We start from the raw sequence: 6,771 nt of genomic DNA, 5'->3' as shown, positions 1-6,771 counted from the left end.
CCGCCCAACTCGGCCTCCCAAAATGTTGGGATTACGGGCATGAGCCACTGGGCCCACGACTCACGCCTGTAATCCCATTAACTCGATAAATATTTCTGGAGTACCTACTATATGCCAAGCACCTTCTAGGTGTTTGTTTGCTAAATCTAGCAATCCTATGTTCCCACTAAAAGAGAATGTGAGGCTGGTGGAAATGAGGGCTTAGGAGACACAACAGCCATAGGCATGGTTCCAGTGACTACAAAAGTGACTGAATATCAGCTACAGTAAATCTGACCCTGAATGTAACAGTGACATGAGTATAATAGTGAAAGTGACTAATTGGGCACAAGGGTATGAGGACAACTGTGTACCCTGAAGGGGCCTGTTAAATACTGGCTTGACTGTGTGGCAGAGAAAGTGGCTGCATGACAATGACAGTGAAAACAACAGAAAGGGCAATAGCTGGGCAAACAGAGTGCTATTTTGAACAGAACCGTTTGAAGTTTATGGTCATTGACAGTAGCTGCATGTCAGACAGTGACAGTAAATATGATCGACCGGGAGACAGCAACTATGCAAGTGACAGTTCTGCCCAGTAGATTGAATTTGTGATGTAAAACGGTGATGGGGTGAGTCAGTCTGCCAGAGACAGCTCTCAGAACGACTGAATATTGACATTGCGAATGGAACAGCTATAACCACAGAGGAAGCTAGACATTGCACTAAGACGGCTGGATTTGGGTGCGTAACTGGCAGGGATAGAAAAAGTGGCTGCATGTCAGTGACAGGGTGACTGTGTTCAGTGGGCCAGCGCGGAGGTGACTCAGTATGATACTGCTGGATCTGATTTAAATGTTTGTGTAAGGAAGGTGGCAAGGGGACGCTTCAACGAGGAACGCATAGTGTGTGAGAAGGAAAATGAGCAAAAGAAAAGCTAGGGCTAAATCCCCTAAGCCCCTAAATCCCAAAATTGGGAGGTGCGAGAGGCAGGATCAAGATGCCTCCAGGACACCTTCAGCCCACCGCACCCCACCGGCGCCAAGCCTCTCCCACAAAGAGTGGGACACTGGGGACGCGGCTCAGGTTGCCTCTCCATCTCGCACGTGAATGTGTTGTTTTGGAAAAACGAAGCCTTTTGTGTTCACTTCCTTGCCATCCTTTGAAACAAAATCCTAACCCTAGAGCTGCCCAAGCGAGAGACTGCGGAGCTCCATTACAACTTTCCCTAGGGCCGGGCATGGTGGCTCACGCCTGTAATCCCAGCACTTTGGGAGGCCGAGGCAGTCGGATCATCTGAGCTCAGGAGTTCGAGACCAGCCTAGCCAACATGGTGACATCCGATCTCTACTAAAATAGCAGAGAAAAAAAATTAGCCGGGCGTGGTGGCGCGCGCCTGTAATCCCAGCTACTGGGGAGGCTAAGGCAGGAGAATCGCTTGAACCTGGGAGGCGGAGGATGCAGTGAGGCGAGATCGCGCCACTACACTCGCCTGGGAAACAAGAACGAAACTCCCGTCTCAAAAAAAAGAAGAAAAAAACTTTCCTTAGGAAGTGTGGGGAGGGAAAGAGGGCGTGGCCAAGATTAGAGGTCAGAGAACCGGCCTAGCAACCGGCCGGCCCCGCGGTCCTAGCATTGGTGGAGAGCGAGCGCGTGACGCATACCCCGCCCCCAGCACGTGACCGCGGCGCGCGGGGCAGGTCGGGCTGCCCCCTCCCCTCTGATACCCATTGCGCGCCGGCCTCAAGATGGCCGCCTTCTGGCGTCTCCGGCGCTGTTGAATGGCGAAAGCTTTATTGTTCCCTTCGGGCAGGAGTGTTCGTGTCCTCTATGGCGCTGTCAATAAAGAACGGCAGTTTGAATCGGTGCTGAACAGGTAACCATAGAAACGGGGCTGGGACTCCGCGTGGAGACCCTTTTTGCAGCGGAGGCCCGGTTGCGCCCTAAGTGAGGGGTGTACACAGACCCTTCCGCGTGGCGAACCCGCGGGACTCTGCCGAGTCACAGCCGCCTCACCGCCGCCTCACCTACACCCCGGACGTGCCCCCGCCAGGGGCGGCCTGCATCCCTAGCGCAGGGTCTGCTGTAGAATGCAGAGGAGAGAGACCGCGAGGACCCACTCAGGGCGCCAGGCCGGGCCTGACACCGCCTGGGGCCTGTTGTCGCCCCGCACCTCCCTCTCGGCACGTCCGGAGGCCTCTTGTCGCTGTCTCACTCCCCCTCCCTTCAGGTCCCTTCGCCGGGCGTCAGCAGACTACGGCCTTGGGCCTAATCCATCCCCCTCTTCTCTCTTCCCCTCTCGGTCTTTGTTTACATTTTCAATTGGTTGAGGGGAAGAATATTTCATGTAATTTGAGAAAGTTCTGTGAAATCAAGTCCATAAATGAAGTTTTATTGGAACACGGCCATGTTCATCGCTGATGTATTGTCTATGGCTGCTTTCCTGCCAAGAGGGCAGAGTTGAGTAGTTGCGCAGCCGTTGCTTGGCTTTAATCGGCTGGCTCACAAAGCCAAAGCTCTTTCTGGTCCCTTACAGCAAACGTCTGCTGACGCCTGCCCTAAACACAAGTAGATTGGATCAGTGTTGTCATCCAGCTATTCCTCTCGTCCCTTCTCCTGGAGGGGGAAACGAGTTAAAACTTCGAGATGCACCGAGAGCGCTTTAGTTGACAAACACTCTGGCTTCCCTTCTGGTCTTACTATTCAGAGTTTCTCCTGCTTTGAATAGCAGTGATACCATGCAGCTAGTGCTACAATGAACCAGGTGCTTTATTTATATTCATACAAGTGTTGTTGTACTTTATGACCACGCTTTATAAGTAAGTATGGTATTTCCATTTTACAAAAGAGGAAGAAGTTGGTTCTGAGTGGTTAAGATATTTATAGGTGTACTAGGTTATAGGGCTGCGAAACTGAGCCCGTCCCTGGGAGCCCCCTGCCTGATGGCGTTGGTGAAACTGTTTGGATTTTATTCTTTCATGTCTTTTCTACCTGGAATTGTTGGCTCTTCCCTGGAATTGTACCCAGATCTTTGTATGGTTAATGGAGATTTAATTACAATCTCAAAGTGCAATTTTTTTTTTTTTACTTAGCTAAAGCATCAAACTTCTGCCCCTCCTTTCTAATATAAACACTTTTCTTCTATGTCAGTAGTCCCCAAACTTGGCTATTCATCAGCGATTTAACAAACAGTTTCAGAACACCGCGTGCATGTACGCATGCATTCATTAATCAGTTAGTGTTTGTTGAAGACTTACTGTGTACCAGAGACGTTTCAAATTCCTGGAAATACAGTGGTGAACAAGACAAACACGATTTCTGCGCTTCCATGGAATTTAAATTCTGTATGGGGCTTGGACAAGTGGTATACAAGTAGACAAATATAATTTCGAATACAGCTGTAATAGCATCATCATAGTAAAATTAGTAGTTGCTATTTATTGAGTGATTATTTTGTGCCAGGTACCGTGCTAAGTGCTTTATTTATATGGACTATCATTTAATCCTCACACCAATACTATGACATAAGTAGTATTAGTATTACCATTTTACACATAGAGGAAACAAACTCACGGAGAAGAAATGTTCGAGGTTACATAGCTAATGCATTCAGCTGGGAGCTGAAGCTAATCTGATCACACTCGCCACCCTGTATTGTTTCATCTGTTTTTTGTCTTTCCTACTAGTTTAGGAGGTCCTTAAGGGCGGGGACCACACCTTACCTGTTGTATCCTCAGCTGCTAGCCAGTACCTATAACCTGGTGTTTGCAGGTAAATACTAAGTAAACAAATCCAAGTCATTCATTGAACAAGTTTTTCTTTTCTTTTCTTTTCTTTTCTTTTCTTTTCTTTTCTTTTCTTTTCTTTTCCTTTTCTTTGTTTTTTTGAGATGGAGTCTCACTCTGTTGCCCAGGCTGGAGTGCAGTGGTGCAATCTCGGCTCACTGCAACCTCTGCCTCCCAGGTTCAAGTGATTCTCCTGCCTCAACATCCTGAATAGCTGGGACTACAGGCATATGCCACCATGCCCAGCTAATTTTTTTGTATTTTTAGTAGAGATGGGGTTTCACCATGTTGGTCAGGCTGGTCTTGAACTCTTGACCTCAAATGATCTGCCCGCCTTGGCCTCCCAAAGTGCTGGGATTATAGGCATGAGCCACCGCGCCCAACCTCAAACAAATATTTTAGTGTCTCCGTGTACCAAGCACCACTGTCTAGGTCCTATGATTACCAGAGTGAGCAAGATGGACCTGGGGCTCTGTTCTGGAAGCTAAAGCCTAGTATCAAGACAGTAAAGAAATAACAAAGTTATTCCAAATTGTGGCAACGCTCTAAAGGAAATAAAACAGCACCGAGAGAGAGACACTAACCTGGGAGACTCACTTTTTATCTGGGTGATCAGGGAAAACCTGTCTTAAGAAAGGTAGTTTAAGCTGAAACTTGTTGAGTGACAAGGAACTAGGCTAGCAGTAAGGGGAAAGGGAGAGACGAAGCTGGGAGGAAGAACTTTTCAGCAGGTTAGGAGACTAAGGTGGGTAACAACTTGAGATGTTGGAGAACTCAAAGGGAGTCACTGTGCTGTGGTTCACTCCTGTGCTCAGTCCCTGGCCCTGAACCAGCTACTACTGAGAGAACTGCATGCCCAAGGGCAAGTTACAGATTAGTTATCTCATCTGGAAAATGTGAATGATGGTGCCTCCTCAAAGGGTTGTGCAGATTAAATAAGAGAAACTGTATTCATAGCTATGGTATTTTCTTTTTATTGTTGTTACACATATTGCTGAATAACCAAATTTAGCTCCAAATGGAAACTTTATAAAGTGCTAACTAATAACAAAAGTCCAGAAATACATTACAGACAAAATTAAGAATGGGGGATCCAATTAAAAATAGAAGCCCACTACTTTTTATCTCCGGAAAGAGGGGAGCAGATCTTGTTTTTCTTAGTGTTTCTGCTTGGAGAAGAACTTCTCCAAATGGCATCTAATTTTTTTAAAGCCAAATTGTACAGCTGTCTATGCAGAACACTTTTCAGCATTTTAGTGTTTTAAGTTGGAAACTACTTGTGTTCCTCCATCAAAGGTGTATTTATTCTCTTAAGGCATTCTAAACAAATGTTAGACTTCTTTTAGTTGGTGGCAATTTAAAAATTTGTTTGCAAATGATTTCAAGTTTCCTCCAAAAGTTTTCAAAATAATGTCACGTACCCTAAAACAGTATGGAATGCTTTGAAGCAAATGGTAGGCTTTTTGAGTAAGTAAAAAATAGGATAATGTTTGGGTTCATAAACGTAAGAAATTAGAAGCAATAATAAATCAAGGGAACTGTGTAAGAAGAACAGCATGGCAAGTGTCACTCTAAACTCTCCCCGGTAACCATATTGCACATGTCATCGGAAGACACAATCCAACCCTGCAAACGTAGCAAAGAACTGGACAGAGAGTGGCATGTTAGTGCAATGTTAAACAACACGCCTGAATTAAATTGCTGTTTTAGGTTTGGGTGGGACCTTTGCATCTAAAGTATTACAGTTTTACTCTGTGATTTGCATCTGTTGGGTTCCAATAAAGAGCAGGTGCTAACGCTAGCTTTGAAGGATAATATGAAACTGCAAGAAGAGCCAGGGCATACCAATTTGTTTTTCAATCTATTTTATTTCAGTTCAAAGCATCATTGCAGACAGGCAGTCTAGGAAAACGAGCCACACTTTGGCAATACTCACCTGCTTTTGGAGATTGAGGAAGACTGAGTGTAACGCAAGTGTGGCTTGTTTTCTTGGACTATCTGTCCGCAATGATGCTTTGAACTGAAATAAAATAGATTGAAAAACAAATTGGTATGCCCTGTTGCCTCATACTGAGTATTTACATTACCCTTCTTGAGTACTGGCTGAACCAGCACCCTGGGGGAAGGCAGTGACCCCTCAGTCTCTTTCAACTCTTCAGCAGAGTGAGCTCTTTGATTTTCACAAGGAAATTAAATTGGGATATGTGGTTTTCTGGATCTCCAATAGTCTGCCTTCCAAAGCCATCATCTGGATAATGTGGAGAAAACAAGCTACTAACCGCATAGAGGAAATAATTAAATACTAAGGGCGTTGAAATTCAGAGATGAGATTGTCACTTTCTGTAAGTCTTGCAGAGAGTGCAGTATTTCATTTGCAGAGAGCATACAGTTTTGAGACTCTGGCAGCCCTCGAGAGAGAAGGATAAGGAAAGAAAGCCAGCTTTCCTTACATTTCCCTAATGTTGTTATTTAACTCCAAATCCTCAAAATTATGATGCCACGTATTTCATTTCCTCACATAAATGTATTATACTGATCCATGTAAGTCAGAGATTGTTAATTTCAGGGTAAATGGTTGAATTTCAAGAGACCCATGAATCCTTTGAAGTTGCCTGCAAATTTGTGTGAATGTCATTTTTTTCTGGGGAGAGAGCCAGTTACTTTAATCTGATCTCAGAAAGGCTCTTGACCCTTTAAAAGGTACAGAGCCGTTTAAATCACATGTTAACACCATCTAACTGAAGGCATGATGAGAATCTCCCCTGAAACCAGGTGCTGTTTCACTGCTCTGTAACCTCAACCTCAGAGTTTAAGTCTTATCAGTCTTTGTTTTCTGTCTAAAGTGGTCAAGCATAGTTGAATGTTTGTGTAATATAAGTATCTACCCAATGAACTGCTTCATAAATGCCTTAGAGATGGTTGTTAATTTACATGAGACTGGTGAGATGTGGACCTATTGTCTAGGCAACCTCGTTAGCAGATATCATAACATTTCTACTGAGAGAGG

General features: G+C 45.1%; 1 protein-coding gene across 4 annotated transcripts in view; it reads left to right on the top strand.

Annotated features, from left to right (window-relative positions):
• Positions 1-1,701: 1,701 nt before the first annotated feature.
• The window catches only part of ZBTB40 (zinc finger and BTB domain containing 40), an 80,113-nt gene continuing 75,043 nt past the window's right edge, over positions 1,702-6,771 (top strand). For all 4 annotated transcript variants that reach the window (XM_005544507.4, XM_015441124.3, XM_065528156.2 and 1 more), the window contains exon 1: positions 1,702-1,855. The gene's annotated coding sequence lies outside the window, so the exon portion shown is untranslated. The remainder of the gene's footprint in view (positions 1,856-6,771) is intronic.

The sequence above is a fragment of the Macaca fascicularis genome, chromosome 1 (genome assembly GCF_037993035.2).
Source record: "Macaca fascicularis isolate 582-1 chromosome 1, T2T-MFA8v1.1".
NCBI classification, from domain to species: Eukaryota; Metazoa; Chordata; class Mammalia; order Primates; family Cercopithecidae; genus Macaca; species Macaca fascicularis.
This window is presented reverse-complemented; position numbering and strand designations above follow the sequence as displayed.